The sequence below is a fragment of the Stenella coeruleoalba genome, assembly GCF_951394435.1.
Source record: "Stenella coeruleoalba genome assembly, chromosome: 16".
Taxonomy (NCBI): Eukaryota; Metazoa; Chordata; class Mammalia; order Artiodactyla; family Delphinidae; genus Stenella; species Stenella coeruleoalba.
This window is the reverse complement of record NC_137162.1, coordinates 69,825,784-69,841,113: the sequence shown is the minus strand read 5'-3', so window position 1 is coordinate 69,841,113 and position 15,330 is coordinate 69,825,784. Positions and strand designations below refer to the sequence as shown.

Here is a 15,330-nt window from a genome sequence, read left to right as displayed (position 1 = left end):
TTATTCAGCCTTAAAAAGGAAGGACGTTCTGACACGTGCTACAACATGGATGAACCCTAAAGACATGCTGAATGAAATAAGTCAGTCACGAAAGGCCAAATTCCATTTCTATGAGGTACCTAGAGTAGCCAAGTTCATAGAAACAGAAAGTAAAACAGAGGTCGCCGGTGGCTGGTCGGAGAGGAAACAGGCGGTTACCATTTAATGCGTATGGATTTCAGTTGAGTAAGACGGAAAACGTTCTGGAGATAGAGGGTGATGATGGTTCACAACGCTGTGAATGTACTGAATACCACCGAACTGTACACTGAAAAATGGTTAAAATGGTAAATTTTACGTTATGTATATTTTATCACAATAAAAAAAAAAAGAAGGTGATAGACTTTTCAAAATTCAAAAAATTACAGAGAAACAACTTGTATTTTCACTAAACATGTTTAGAAATGAAATAGAAGATGAGAGGGATGTTCTTCCAGGTCAGAGAGAACATGGCCCTGTGACCTCTCGCCCCAAAGTCCTTCTCCCAGGAATTGGTTGGGTTCACTCTGAGCACCTGTTGCTTGGAACCCGAGGATTAAATGAGTCTAAAGCTTTGTGTCTCTCCTCTTCTAAATGGCACAAAAGGCATGTACATTTATTGATTCTGTAAGCATTCTTCTTGCAGTCCAAGGCTGGCCAACCATGACCTAAATTTGTAACTCCTTACTACTATGCCTAAAGCCAATATTGCAAATCAATCACAGATTGTTCCCGCTGAGACCCGATGCAGATTCAGAATCCTTCTCAACACATCTCTGTAACTGCAATACTGGTAAATGGGTGTCAGCATGAGGCAAATGTAATTTGCCATCACTAGGTACAGGGGACCTCCCTCAGGGCTTGCAGGCACTCGCATCAAATCCAAGGCGGGGTTTGGTATTAAGAGCTGTGGCCTGCTAGAGCAGGAGGGGGGAGTACTACTATGTTCCGTGAGTACACGGTGGTATGCGGCCTCGCAGGAATCCAGAGCCAGGCTCAGCCATGAGCCAGCTCCTTCAGCAAGCCTCCAGCGCCAGGCAAGTGCCTGCGGATAAATGAAGATATAAGTCAAAATCAACATTAACTTGGTTTTCCCCCTGCAGTGTGCATAAAATTATGTAATGTAGGAATTAAGGAAGAAAAACAGAGAGCCTGCTGTGTGTTGATGTGGGCCTTCTTTGCTAATATTTTTCTTGGTTTAGAAGAACTCAGAAGGCGGAAGACTCCTTACGGAACTTCCATCTTCAGAAGAGCTACTAGCTTCTCTTTTTCCTCCCATCTGGTTCTGAAGGCCACAGCACCTTTGCCCTTCTCTGCATTCCTCTTGACTGTTTCGAAAGAAGCTCTCCTCCTTTTCTTTTGCCCACCTCTGCCTCCGGCTCTGCCTACAGTTTCCCTGGCTCTAGACAGGCCCTGGGGTGGGTGGGCTCCTAGTACACTCCTGGGTCCCACCAGGAGCCTGAAGATCTGCGACAGGGGAGTAGGTCTAAAAAAGACAATTCAAGGTCTCCCTTCTCCTACTCTGCTGAGCGTTTTAAATATGGGATCCTATTCATCATCTTAATAATTCTGTGAAGGAGGTATTATTATTATCTCCATTTTACAGACGAAGAAACTGAACTTCAAAGAAGTTAAGTATCTAACCCAAAGTCACACAACGGCATGGGACAGAACTGGGACTCAGGCTCAGCTGTGTCCTCAGCTGAAGGCTGTGCCTATAATGAGGCTGCCTCCTAACCGTTCAGCAGGGTTCTTGCCTGGACTCCCTCCGTGCCCCGGCCTGACGTGCTCCTGCCGTCTTTTAGGAGTCTCTGATTTAAACAAATAAAACTCTAACAATGGAGTTTTCGGCAGTGGAGCCACCTAATTACAAGGCCTGCTCCTAGAAGATGTGCAGACTCGGGCTTTCCTGGATAGGACGGTATATGCCGCAGAGTCCTGCAGGAGAAACTGAGGCACTCCAGCTGTACCCTGGCCCTGTCTCTGACTCACAGGTGGGAAAGCCTCGGAGTCACTCTGACTTCAGTATGCTGGATAACGTGAGGGTATTAAAGTTAGGAGAAGCTTTCAAGGATTTCTAATCCACATTCTGAAAATCCTAAATACCATCTGAAGTTTGTTAATTCGTTCGTTCACAAATGTTTACTGAATGCTTACTAGGTATCAATATTTCCACCGGAGTCACAGGAAACTTAAATCCCTGAAGCATTGCTTTGGTAATCTTTCTCACTCTTTAAATGAACTAGATATAGTCACTGAGTGAAAAACTGAAGTCCAGGCAAGTGAAACAGCTATGATGTCCATGTTAGCTTAGAAATAGCCAACTCACTTCCTGCTGAAGTCTGCTGGAAGAGCAGAGAGGCCATAACATGTTTCCCTGGGCCTTCTGGACATGAAAATCCTAAGAAATGTGTCTTCTAGCCAATGTTTTTACCTTGATAGTCATTTTCCCCTATTTAGAAAAGTAGAGATCGTTTTTCCCCCCAAAAGGTCATTTGTTAGAAGTAGAAGGGAACTGCCTCAACGTGATATGGGGATATCTACAGAAACCCACGGCTTATATCACATTTAATGGTAAGAGACTAAAAGTTTCCTTCTTAAGATCAGGAAAGACACAAGGAGGCCTGCTCTTACAACTTCTATTCAACATTGTACTGGAAGTTCTAGCAAGTGAAATTAGGCAAGAGAAAGAAGTAAGAGGCATCCAGTTGGAAAAAAGGAATAAAACTACCTCTATTTGCATATGACATGATACTACATAGCAAAAGCTTAAAGAATCCAGACAAAAAAAATATTAGAGCTAATAAATGAGTTCAGCAAGGTTGCAGGATAAAAGATCAATATAAAAAATCTATTGTATTTCTGTGCACAAGCAATGAAAAAATCTTAAAATGGGATTCAGAAAACAATTCCATTTATGATAGCAAAAAATAAAACAGTAGTAATAAATTTAATCAAAGAAGTGCAAGATGTACACTGAGAACTATAAAACATTACTGAAAGAAATTAAAGAAGACCTAAATACGTAGGAAGACACCTTGTACTTACGTACTGGAAGACTTAATATTGTTAAGACGGCAATATTCCCCAAATTGATTTATAGGTACAATGCAATCCCTGTCAAAATTCCAACTATCTTTTTGCAGAAATGAACAAATTGATCCTAAAATTCAAATGGAAATGCAAGTGACTTGGTCAAAACAATCCTGAAAAAGAACAAAGTTGGAGGATTCACACTTGTTGACTTTAAAACTTCCTACAAAGCTACAGTAATTAAGAGGTTATGGTATTGGCATGAAGACAGACATATAGATGAAGGGAATAGAATTGAAAGTTCAGAAATAAACCCATATATCTATGTGGTCAATTGATTTTTGACAGGGTACCAAAACTATTTAACAGGGAAAAAGTAGTTTTTTCAACTAATAATAGTAGGACAACTGAACATCCACATGCAGAAGAATGAACTTGGACTCCTACCTCATACTATATACAAAAATTAATTCAAAATGGATCACAGATCTAAATGTAAGAATAAAACGATAAAACTCATAACACTATCAAAAAAGTGAATGGACAGGACTTCCCTGGTGGCTCAGTGGTTGAGAATCTGCCTGCCAATGCAGGGGACACGGGTTCAATCCCTGGGCTGGGAAGATCCCACATGCCGCATAGCAACTAAACCCCTGCGCCACAACTACTGAGCCTGCGCTCTAGAGTCCATGAGCCACAACTACTGAGCCCGCGAGCCACAACTACTGAGCCCACAAGCCACAACTACTGAAGCTCACATGCCCTAGAGCCCGTGCACCACAACTACTGTGCCCACACGCCGCAGCTACTGAAGCCCGCGCGCTCTAGGGCCCACATGTTGCAACCACTGAGCCCGCGTGCTGCAACTACTGAAGCCCACGCACCTAGAGCCTGTGCTCTGCAACAAGAGAAGCCACCGCAATGAGAAGCCTGTGCACTGCAACGAAGAGTAGCCCCTGCTTGCCATAACTAGAGAAGGCCCGTGCGCAACAATGAAGACCCAAAGCAGCCAAAAATAATAAAATAAATTAATTAATTAAATAAAATAAAAAAATTTTTAAAAGTGAAAGGACAACTCATATGATGGAAGAAAATATTTGCAAATCAAAATATCTGATAAGGGTCTAGTATCCAGAATACATAAAGAACTCTTATAACTCAGCAATAAAGAGATAAATAACCCAATTAAAAAATGACAAAGAGGGCTTCCCTGGTGGCACAGTGGTTAAGAATCCGCCTGCCAATGCAGGGGACACGGGTTCAATCCCTGGTCCGGGAAGATCCCACAGGCCACAGAGCAACTAAGCCTGGGCACTACAACTACTGAGCCTGTGCTCTACAGCCCACGAGCCACAACTACTGAGCCCGAGTCCCACAACTACTGAAGCCCGCATGCCTAGAGCCCATGCTCTGCAACAAGAGAAGCCACCGCAATGAGAAGCCTGCGCACTGCAACAAAGAGGAGCCCCCGCTCACCGCAACTAGAGAAAGCCCGCGTGCAGCAATGAAGACCCAACGCAGCCAAAAATAAATAAGTAAAATAAATAAATATTTTTAAAAATGACAAAGAAATTGAATAAACATTTCTTCAAAGAAGATATACAAATGGACAATAAGCACTTGAAAAAAATGCTTAACATCATTAATTATTCGGGAAAATGTAAATCAAAACCACAATGAGATACCTTTTTTAAAAAGAAAAAAGGAAAATAAGTATTGGCAAGGATGTGAAAAAATTGGAATCCTCATACACTACTGGTGACAATGTCTACTGGTGTAGCCAGTTTGGAAAACAGCCTGACAAGTCCTCAAAATGTTAAACAGAGTTTTACCATATAACCCAGCAATTCCATGCCTAGATATATACCCAAGGAAATTGAAAACAAATTTTCAAACAAAAACTTGTACATGACTGTTCACAGCAGCACTATTCACAATTGCCAAGAAATGGAAACAACCCAAATGTGCATTGACTGATAAACAGATAAATGTGTGGTACGTATATACAATAGAATATTATTCAGCCATGAAAGGAGTGAAGTACTGATTTGTGCTACAATATTCAAGAACCTTGAAAACAGTATGCTAAGTGAAAGAAGCCTGATACAAAAGGTCACATATTGGATGATTTCATTTATATGAAATGTCAGGGGCAGGAAAATCCATTGAGACAAAAATTAGGTCAGTGGTTGCTAAGGGTCAGGGGAAATGGGGAGTGATTGCTAACAGCTATGGTTTTTCTTTATTGTGTGAAAATGCTCTGGGATTACATAGTGGTGATGGTTACATAACTCTCTGAATATACTAAAGGTCACTGAATCATACGTTTTATATTGGTGAATTTTACAGCTATCTGAATCATATCTCAATAAAAAAGGTCAGTTGTAAAAATAATTCCTATGCAACATTAATAAAAACTAAAAGAGCAAAAAATTGTCTATTTTTTAAAAAATTTATGTTTTTGTCAGGGAAAGGGATTTTGTTCTCATTTCTACCACGGATCAGGAAGACCACTATTAAGATCATGCCCAATGACTAAACCAGCCGTGGTAATGAGGGCCAGGAAATTTTTAAAATATTGTTTCTGAGAAACTCAATTGTCTAAGTTTGAGTTTCCCCAGAAACGGATCCTAAAACAAAGATTTATGTGCAAATAGTCTATTTGGGAGGTGAAGGAAATACCAGCAGGGGAGCAGGAAAGTGAGTCAGGAAAGGGAAGGCAGCCAGTGAAGTGCGCATTATCAAACAAATCACCAGGGGTGGCTGGAGCTTGATCCTACTGGGGAACCCTGTGAGTCAGTGTAAACTGTGTTTCAGTTACCCTCACCCCCAGAGGCAAGGAGTTGGGATATTTATACAACCCATCATTGGTTGAGGGTTAGCTCCTCCAGCAGCAAGTGAAAGCCCTCAAGCAAAGAGAGGCAGATGCTGGTAGCTGGAAGCTGGGCAGACTTGCACTGAAGTGGGAAGCCCTGACAGTTTATGGTATATCTGTTAATCAGAACTCTCAACAGATGATCATGGGTTCTGAAATAAAAACCTGGATTAGAGTTTTAGCTTCAGCACTTAGGGCAAGCTACCCAGCTTACTGAGACTCATTTTCTCATATGCAAAACGTGGGAGGGAGGGAGTAAGAACATACATCTCACAGGAGTGTTGTGAGGATGAGACAAGATGATATATATGAATGTTCCTTCAGTTTAGTTAGGGGGGTCTTTTAATTTTTACATTTTTATTAAAAAAATCTGTGGATGACAATAATACATCAAGGATTTCCCTGGTGGCACAGTGGTTGAGAATCCACCTGCCAAGGAAGGGGACACGGGTTCAATCTCTGGGCCAGGAAGATCCCACAGGCCGCGGAACAACTAAGCCCATGAGCCACGACTACTGAGCCTGCGCGCCCTAGAGCCTGTGTGCCACAACTACTGAGCCCACGTACCACAACTACTGAGGCCCATGCGCTCTAGGGCCCACATGCTGCAACTACTGAGCCCACATGCTGCAACTACTGAAGCCCGCACACCTAGAGCCCGTGCTCTGCAACAAGAGAAGCCACCGTAATGACAAGCTCGCGCACCACAATGAAGTGTAGCCCCTGCTTGCCCCAACTAGAGAGAAGCCCACACGCGGCACCGAAGACCCAACGCAGCCAAAATAAATAAATAAAATAAAATACATCGAATAAAGATATAACTTGTGGGGGCTTCCCTGGTGGCGCAGTGGTTGAGAGTCCGCCTGCCGATGCAGGGGACACGGGTTCGTGCCCCGGTCCGGGAAGATCCCACATGCCGTGGAGCGGCTGGGCCTGTGAGCCATGGCCGCTGAGCCTGCGCGTCCGGAGCCTGTGCTCCGCAACGGGAAGAGGCCACAACAGTGAGGGGCCCGCATACCGCAAAAAAAAAAAAAAAAAAAAAAAAAAAAAGATATAACTTGTAAAATTGGAATGACATCTTGCTCATCTTTGTTCACTTAGCTCTTGAAATGATGGGCATAACCGAGGAGCCCTGCCAGACTTTCTTTTTTCTTTTTTTAAAAATAAATAAATTTATTTATTTATTTATTTTTGGCTGCGTTGGGTCTTAGTTGCTGTGCGTGGCCTTTCTCTACTTGGCGGCGAGCAGGAGCTACTCTTCGTTGCAGTGCACGGGCTTCTCATCGTAGTGGCTTCTCTTGTTGCAGAGCACGGGCTCTAGGCACGCGCACTTCAGTAGTTGTGACTTGCAGGTTCTAGAGCACAGGCTCAGTAGTTGTGGCGCACGGGCTTAGTTGCTCCACAGCATGTGGGATCTTCCCGGACCAGAGCTCGAACCCGTGTCCCCCTGCACTGGCAGGCGGATTCTTAACCATTGCGCCACCAGGGAAGCCCCTGACATGTGACTTTATAACTGGCGTGAACAGCTTCACTAGCCTGAGTTACAAATACTCAGGTCTAACTTTTTTCTTCTTCGTAAAAACTGAAGTATAACTTACATATAGCACAGTGAACAAATTTTACGTGTACAGATTGATGAATTTTTGCATGTGTCTATATACTCGAAACACAGCACAAATATAGATATAGAACATTGTTATCACCTGGAATTTCTCTTGAAGTCCTGTCCAAGTCTCCTTCCCTCACCCAGAGGTAATTACTATTCTGACTTCTATCTTCATTGAGTAGTTTCGCCTGTTGTTGAATTTCATATAAGAAATCAAAGCATATGTATTACTTTGTGTCTTTCTTCTTTCATTCACATAATTCTTTGATATTCATCCATGTTGTTGCATGTATCCATAGTTTGTTCTTTTCTTATTGCTGAGATATTCCATTGAGTGAATATACCATGATAGATTTATTCATCAGCACAGCTGAGGGACATTTGGTGCTTTTCATGTTTGAGCTATGATGGATAAAGGTGCTACAAACATTCTTGTATATGACTATTTGTGGACCTATTTACTTGGTCCTTTTGGAACCGAATTCCACCTAGAAATGGAATTTCTGGGTCACAGAGTAGGTGTATATGTACCTTTAGTGGTTACTACTCAACTGTTTTACAAAGTATTTAAATTAATTTACATTCCCATAAGCAATGTATAAAAGTTCCAGTTGCTCCATATCCTCAAAAATACTTGGTATTTCCAGTTTTTACAATTTTAGTCATTCTAATGAGTATAGACTACTATTTTACTGTTGTTTTCATTTCTCTGATGAATAATACTGCTTAGTCCTATTTCCACATGCTTATTAATCATTCGGATATGCTCCTTTATGAATTGCTTGTTGAAGTCTTTTGCTAGTTTTTAACTGTAAATTTTTTGTCTTTTTAAAATTTATTTGTAGGAGTTCCTTATATATTCTAGATTCAAATCCTTGCCTATTTGCTTTCTTTTTTTTTTTTTTTTGCGCTACGTGGGCCTCTCACCGCTGTGGCCCCTCCCGTTGCGGAGCACAGGCTCCGGACGCGCAGGCTCAGTGGCCATGGCTCACGGGCCCAGCCGCTCCACGGCATGTGGGATCTTCCCAGACTGGGGCACGAATCCGTGTCCCCTGCATTGGCAGGTGGACTCTCAACCACTGCACCACCAGGGAAGCCCGCCTATTTGCTTTCTTAATGAAGTCTTTTGATGAACAGAAGTTGTTAATCTTGATCAATTCCAATTTATTAACTTATGATTAGTGCTTTTTGCATCCTGTTTAAAAAATCTTTACCTATCCCAAGATCATTAGCATGGACAAACATTTTTTCTTCTAGAAAATTTCAGCTTTAAGTCTATATCCATTTTGCATTAATTTTTGTAGCTGGTGTGAATAATGATTAAGGTTCTTTTTTAAAAGATACAGATATGTATTCCAGTATTTATTGAAAGAGCTAACTGTTCTCCACTGAAGTAAAGAAGGGCCTTTTCCATGAATCAAATGACTGTATATGCATAGGTCTACTTATGGCCCCAATCAGTTACATCAATTCATTTGTCTATGCTTGTGCCACCAACACATTGTCTTAATTACTGTAACTTTATATAATATTCCAGGAAGTGAGGGGGGCTAGAGACTGAATTCAGCCTTGTGACTAATGATTCAATCATTCATGCCTACATAATGAAACCCTGATAAAGACTCTGGACACCGAGGCTTGGGTGAACCTCCTTGGCTGGCAATCATACTTCCCTATTTTGTGTGATGTGCCCTAAGGATAAGAAAGCTTCACGTTTGGGACCCTCCTAGACCTCACCATAGGTCTCTTCATTTGGCTGGTCCTTATTTGTATCCTTCACAATAAAACTGTAATAAAAAGTAAAGCACTTTCCTGAGTGATGTTTGTCATTCTATCAAATTATGAAACCTAGGAGGATAGTGGGAACCCCTAAATTTGTATCCAGTTGATAAGCAGTGTGGGTGGCCTGGAAACCCTGGAGCTTGCAGCTGGTGTCTGAAGTGAGGGGAGTTTTGTGGAGAATGGAGCCCTTAATCTGTGAAGTCTGCACTAACTCTGGGTAGTCAACGTCAGAACTGCATTGCAGGCACATGCACGTTAAGGATCGTTTTGTCTTTTTAGAGAATCGAGCCCTTTATCATTACACAGTACCTCTTTATCACTGATAATTTCCCTTGTTATGAAGTCAGCTTTGTCTGAAATCAATATGGCCACTCCAGATTTCTTTTGATTAGTGTTAGCATGCTCTGTCTTTCTCGATTCCTTTACTTCTAATCTTTGTCTGGGTTTCTTGTTGACAGCATATAGTTGGGTGTTGTTTTTCTGTTAAATCCTCTCTGAAATCTCTGTCTCTTAATTGGTATATTTAGACCATTGACAGTTAGAATGATTACTTACAGGTAGTGTAAGTACCCTGAAACAGCATATTCCCAGTTCTTCCCTCCTGTTCCTTTTAATATTGGTGTCATTCATTCCACTTATCCCTAAGATATAATCACCCAATACATTGTTGCTATTATTATTATTTTGAACAAACTGTTATCTGTTAGATGAATTAAGGATAAGAAAGATTAAAGATTTTATTTTACCTTCATTTATTCCTCTTCTAATGCTCTTTTCTTTTTTAAAGTAGATCTGAGTTTCTGACCTATGTCATTTTCCTTCTCTCTGAAGAACTTTTAATAGTTCTTTCAGGACAGGACTACTGGCAATAAACGCCCTTAACTTTTGTTTGTCTGAGAAAGTTTTTATTCCTCCTTCACTTTTGAAGGATGATTTCACTGGATACAGAATTCTAGGTTTGTAGGCTTCCCCCCACCCCCAAGTTTAAAACATTTCACTCCACTATAATCTTGCTTGTATGGTTTCTGAAAAGAAGTCTGATGTAATTTTTATCTTTATTCCTCTGTTTTTGCTTCTCACTTCTTTCAAGATTTTCTCTTTGTCTTTGATTTTCTATAGTTTGAATATGATATGCTTAGGTACATTTTTTTTGGTATTTATCATGCTTGGCGTTCTCTGATCTTCCTGGATCTGTGGCTTTGTGTCTGCCATTAATTTGGAAAATTCCCAGTCATCACTACTTCAAATGTTTCTTCTGTCCTTTTCTCTTGTGTTTCTCCATCTGGTATTCCCATTGAATTGTACGTTATTATACCTTTTGCAAACGTTCCATAGTCCTTAGATTCTGTTCCATCTTTTTTCTTTTTTCTCCTTGCATTTCAGTTTTTAAAGTTTTATTGACAGTTTTATTGATAAGCTCACTGATATTTTCCATGACCATGTCTAGTCTGCTAATAAGCCCAACAAAGGCATTCTCCATTTATTTTAGAGTCTTTGACTACCTGTATTCCCTTTTGATTCTTAGGGTGTCAATACCTCTGCTTATATAACCCACCTGTTCTTGTGCAATGTCCACTTTTCTACTAAAGCCCTTCACATATTAATCATAGTTATTTTAATTCCAAAATCTCTGCCATGTCTGTGTCTGGTTCTGATATTTGCTTTATCTCTTCAGACTGTCAGGTTTTGTTTTTTGGGTTTTTTTTTTCCCTTAGCTTTCCTTCTAACTTTTTAAAATTGAAAGCAGAGATGATGTACTGGGTAAAAGAAACTGATTTAGATAGGCCCTTAGTGTGAAGTTTTATGTCTATCTGACTAGGAGTTAGGTGGTGTTTACAGTTGGCTGTAACTGTGGTGTCAGAGACTAAAATTTTTGCTAGTATCCTTATTTTTGTCTCCCCCATTGTTTGGGGTTTTCCTAGAGACTTCTTAAACAGGGTCTGAGGGCTGCAGTTCTTTTAGCTGTAATCATCTACTATTACACAGAAGGTGGATTGACGTGGTAGTATGGTGTGTATGTGGGGGAAAGTTGTCTATAGTCCTGTAATCAGATTTCAGCCTTTTAGTGAACATGAGTTGGGTATTTCCCTTTCCCCAGGGTGGTTAGGCTTTGGTAAAGCCTCAGTAGATTAGACATTTGTAAATTAGTTTGCCTTAAGGGTAGGCCTTGCTGAGAATAGACAGCTCTGGATATATTTCAAAATGGTTACTTTTCCCCTCTCCCTGTTGGAAGCGTGAGGGCATTTTTCTCCAGTCTTCACAGTGACAAACTTATAGAACTCCTGGGGATAAAACTTACAAATGTGTGGAGGCCTCCCTAAAACTGGGCTTCCTCAGAGTTTTTAACTGTCACGCTTGTCTGTACTGAGCCTGGAGCAATTCATCAATTACAGTTTAAAATATTCCTACCAATATTGGCTGCAGTGAAGGATTTCGGCTCTATGAGCTGTGGCTCTCTGTATCCACTTGTCTGTTGCTCCAGCTTTCAGGACAGCAATTTCTCCTGTGACCGCAATTCTCTGATGGATCTAGAAAGAGTTGTTGATTTTCACTTGGTTCAGCTTTTATATTGTCATAAGGACAGGAGTGACAACTTCCAGAAGTTTTAGACCAGAAAACAGAAGAAGTCCACCAGGTCTGCTTTTGAAACTTAAATTAAGATATTGAGCCACTGGGCTTCCCTGGAGGTGCAGTGGTTAAGAATCTGCCTACCAGTGCAGGGGACACGGGTTCGAGCCCTGGTCTGGGAAGATCCCACATGCTGCAGAGCACCTAAGCCCGTGCGCCACGACTACTGAGCCTGCGCTCTAGAGCCCGCGAGCCACAACTACTGAAGCCTGTGCGCCTAGAGCCCGTGCTCCGCAATGAGAAGCCACTGCAGTGAGAAGCCCGCGCGCTGCAATGAAGAGTAGCCCCGCTCGCAGCAACCAGAGAAAGCCTGCACACAGCAACAAAGACCCAATGCAGCCAAAAATAAATAAATAAATTTATTATTATTATTTTTTAAAAAGGTATTGAGCCACTATATGTCCATATTAGCAGGAAGTAGTATGTCTTTATCTTGGAACCCCTGGCTGTAATATCCTAGAATCTCAGCATATAGTCTAGCTAGTTGAGCTTTCAAATATCCCACAAGGAGGAACTATAAAATCTAATCAATCCACTAACAGATTTCCCTTTTTATTCCTTGTTTCTAAGATTACTACAATGACTATTGTAGACTGTGTCACCACTGAAAAGACCTGGCTCTCCGAGGCCAACGTATCACTGCCTTCTACTACCGTAACACTGTGATGGTCCTATTACCTCACTGGCACGTTTGTCTATGTGTGCTCCACCCTTGGGTCCCTGAGGTTATAACTGCCCTTCCCATACATTCAGCCAAAGCCCCAAAATGAAACAGCCATGCTAGCATAGATCATTTTATAGGGGCATCTACAAACCCACATCCCCCTGTCTTCATGGTGAATTCCCTCTCACTTGAGCTTCCTTTCCTATAAGTAAGCTCACTCAGGACCACTTCAGTTCATCACATCTTCAAAAGGGAAGGGATCAGGTCTGGATCCATTTGATTTGCTCACTTGCTGTCCAGAGACTAGTTCTGCATTCCAAGAAGTATAAAGAGAGGCGGCATCCTTAAGGCACCTGTGCCTCTTCAGAGGCCTGCCCTGATGCTGGCTTGCATTTGCACAGAGCTAGAAGTGTCCGGGGATTTGCACACAGCACGCCCCACAAAAAGTGGCCGTTTACCAACAGAGAAAACCCAGTTCTCTTGCCTCCGACTGGACAACTGTGACGTGTAATTAACGCTCCCAGGTTCCCCTGTGGGATCAGGGTGGAGCTACCTCATATCCTTGCTTGGTTTCCTTCCTTTCCTTGTGCTGCTTCCTCCACGTCCTCACCTGTCTACCCTGGAGGCACTTCCCTCATCAACCATTTCCTCGTGGCTTTCATCTCAGAGTCTGCGCCTGGGGAACTCAACTGAAGACACCAACCAAAAGTTTCAAGGTGCTGAATGCCTTCTGGTCTTACATTTTCCCCTTAATCGACTCCAAAGCGATTTGCTTCCTCCAAGTGAAGTGGCTGACATTTAAATGCCAGCTGCTCATACAAATAAACAAATTTTTCTGTTCCCGCCCACCCACATTCTTTGCTATTGGTGATTTCCAATCTTTTTACTTAACATGTCTTCTTGTGCCCTTAGAGGTCTGAAAAGGTCAGGGCCCACAGTAGCCAAATAATTCATTGGATCAACCACCACTGTATTCACGGAAGCTTGCTTGAATATTTACTCTAAAATCAGTTAAGACTTCCTCTTTTAAGGATGTTCAACAGCTTCATTGAGGCATAACTGACATACAATAAGCTGCACATATTTAAAGTATACAATTTGATAAGTTTTGACGTATGCATAAACCCGTGAATCCACTACTACAGTCAAGACTGTGAACATATGCTTCACCTCCAAAAGTTTCCCCACATCCCTTTACGGTGTCTCCCTTCCACTCCTTTCGCCCCTCTCCCAAGCAGCCATTAACCTGCTTTCTGTCCTGATAGATTAGTTTGCATTTTCTAAAACTTTATATAAATAGAATTGTATACTATGTATTCTTTTTTTGTAGCTGTTGGAGTTTTACACTCAGCGTAATTATTTTGGGTTTCATCCGTGTTGGTGCATGGATTGAAGTTCATTCCATTTAATTGTTAAGCAGCATTCCATTGCATGGATATACCGCAATGTTGATAGGTTCACCTGTCAGGATACTTGGGTTGTTTCCAGTCTGGGGCTATTACAGATAAAGTTGCTATGAACATTCATTCACACGTCTTTGTATGAACACGTACTTTCTTTGTTCTCTTGCGTGAATGATTACACATGAAATACTTGGATCATATTGTTGGTATATGTCTAATTTCTTAAGAAACTGCAAAAACGCTTTCCAAAGTGGTTATATCGTTTTATACTCTCAGCAGCAACATATGAAAGTTTCAGTTCCTCTGCATTTTCACCAAATCTTGGTACGGTCAGTCTTTATGATTTCAATTTAATTGTAATTTAATTTAATAGTTGTGTAATGGTATCTCATCATGGTTTTAATGTGCATTTTTTAATTTAAGTTTAGTTGATTTACAACATCATATTAGTTTCGGGTGTACAGCGTAATGATTCAATCTTTTTTGCGGATTATACTCCGTTTAAAGTTATTATAAAATAATGGCTATATTTCCCTGTGCTGTACAATACACCCTTGTTGCGGACTTAGTTTATACATAGTAGTTTGTATCTCTTAATCCCCCACCCCAATCTCGGTCCCCCACTGCCCTCTCCCCACTGGTGACCACTACAGTTAAGACTTTGACTCCTTTCCTGTCCTCTCTTTTTCTCTCCCAGTGCCCTCATTCAGGCAAAAACGCCCCTATATCTTTTCCAACTTGCCCAGTCAAAATCTGTTCATGAGAAATGATTAAACCAGTCAGTGGCTGAAATGCAGTTTCTACTTTTCTTCTCTCAGTGATGGATGGGGTGGAGAGCGTTCGGGTATTTAAAATATACCCTTTTCCTACATAATAAAAAGCTCTGGATGTTGTTCAAGGTATTTCAGAGATCAGACAATTGATATGAGGAGAATTTTGGAGCACAGGGGCCCTTAAAGATAGCCCCTGGCATCTGTCCCTGGTAAGCAAAAGTCAGTTGTAGGCAATTCCTTATTTACAGAGTTGATAGATTAATCACAGTTGAAAGGGGAGTAGCTCTCTCTAGATGGACCTCCCTCTGCCCCCCATCTCTGTACCTCACCTGGTGCTGCTGAGAGCTCAGGAACAGGTAACTTCAGCTTCAGCTCAGCAACAGAGGTGGCCAGGGGAAGTCTACATGGTGTGGTGGCCGAGGCATCGAGTTCCGCAGAAAACAGCCCTGGTTAAAAATCCTGGCTTTGCACGTGCCCCTGTGTGACCTCAAAAAAGTCACTTAATCTCTCTGTGGCTCCAATTCCCTGGATATAAAATGAAGACAATG

General features: G+C 41.6%; 1 protein-coding gene across 4 annotated transcripts in view; it reads right to left on the bottom strand.

The window, feature by feature from the left end:
* The window catches only part of RTKN2 (rhotekin 2), a 213,618-nt gene that overhangs the window by 21,165 nt on the left and 177,123 nt on the right, over window positions 1–15,330 (bottom strand). For 2 of the 4 annotated variants that reach the window (XR_013824351.1, XR_013824352.1), the window contains one exon: window positions 15,112–15,307. The gene's annotated coding sequence lies outside the window, so the exon portion shown is untranslated. Of the gene's footprint in view, window positions 1–7,662; window positions 7,721–11,749; window positions 11,843–15,111; window positions 15,308–15,330 lie in introns of those variants that run through there. The other 2 variants (XR_013824353.1, XR_013824354.1) reach the window with 2 other exon arrangements.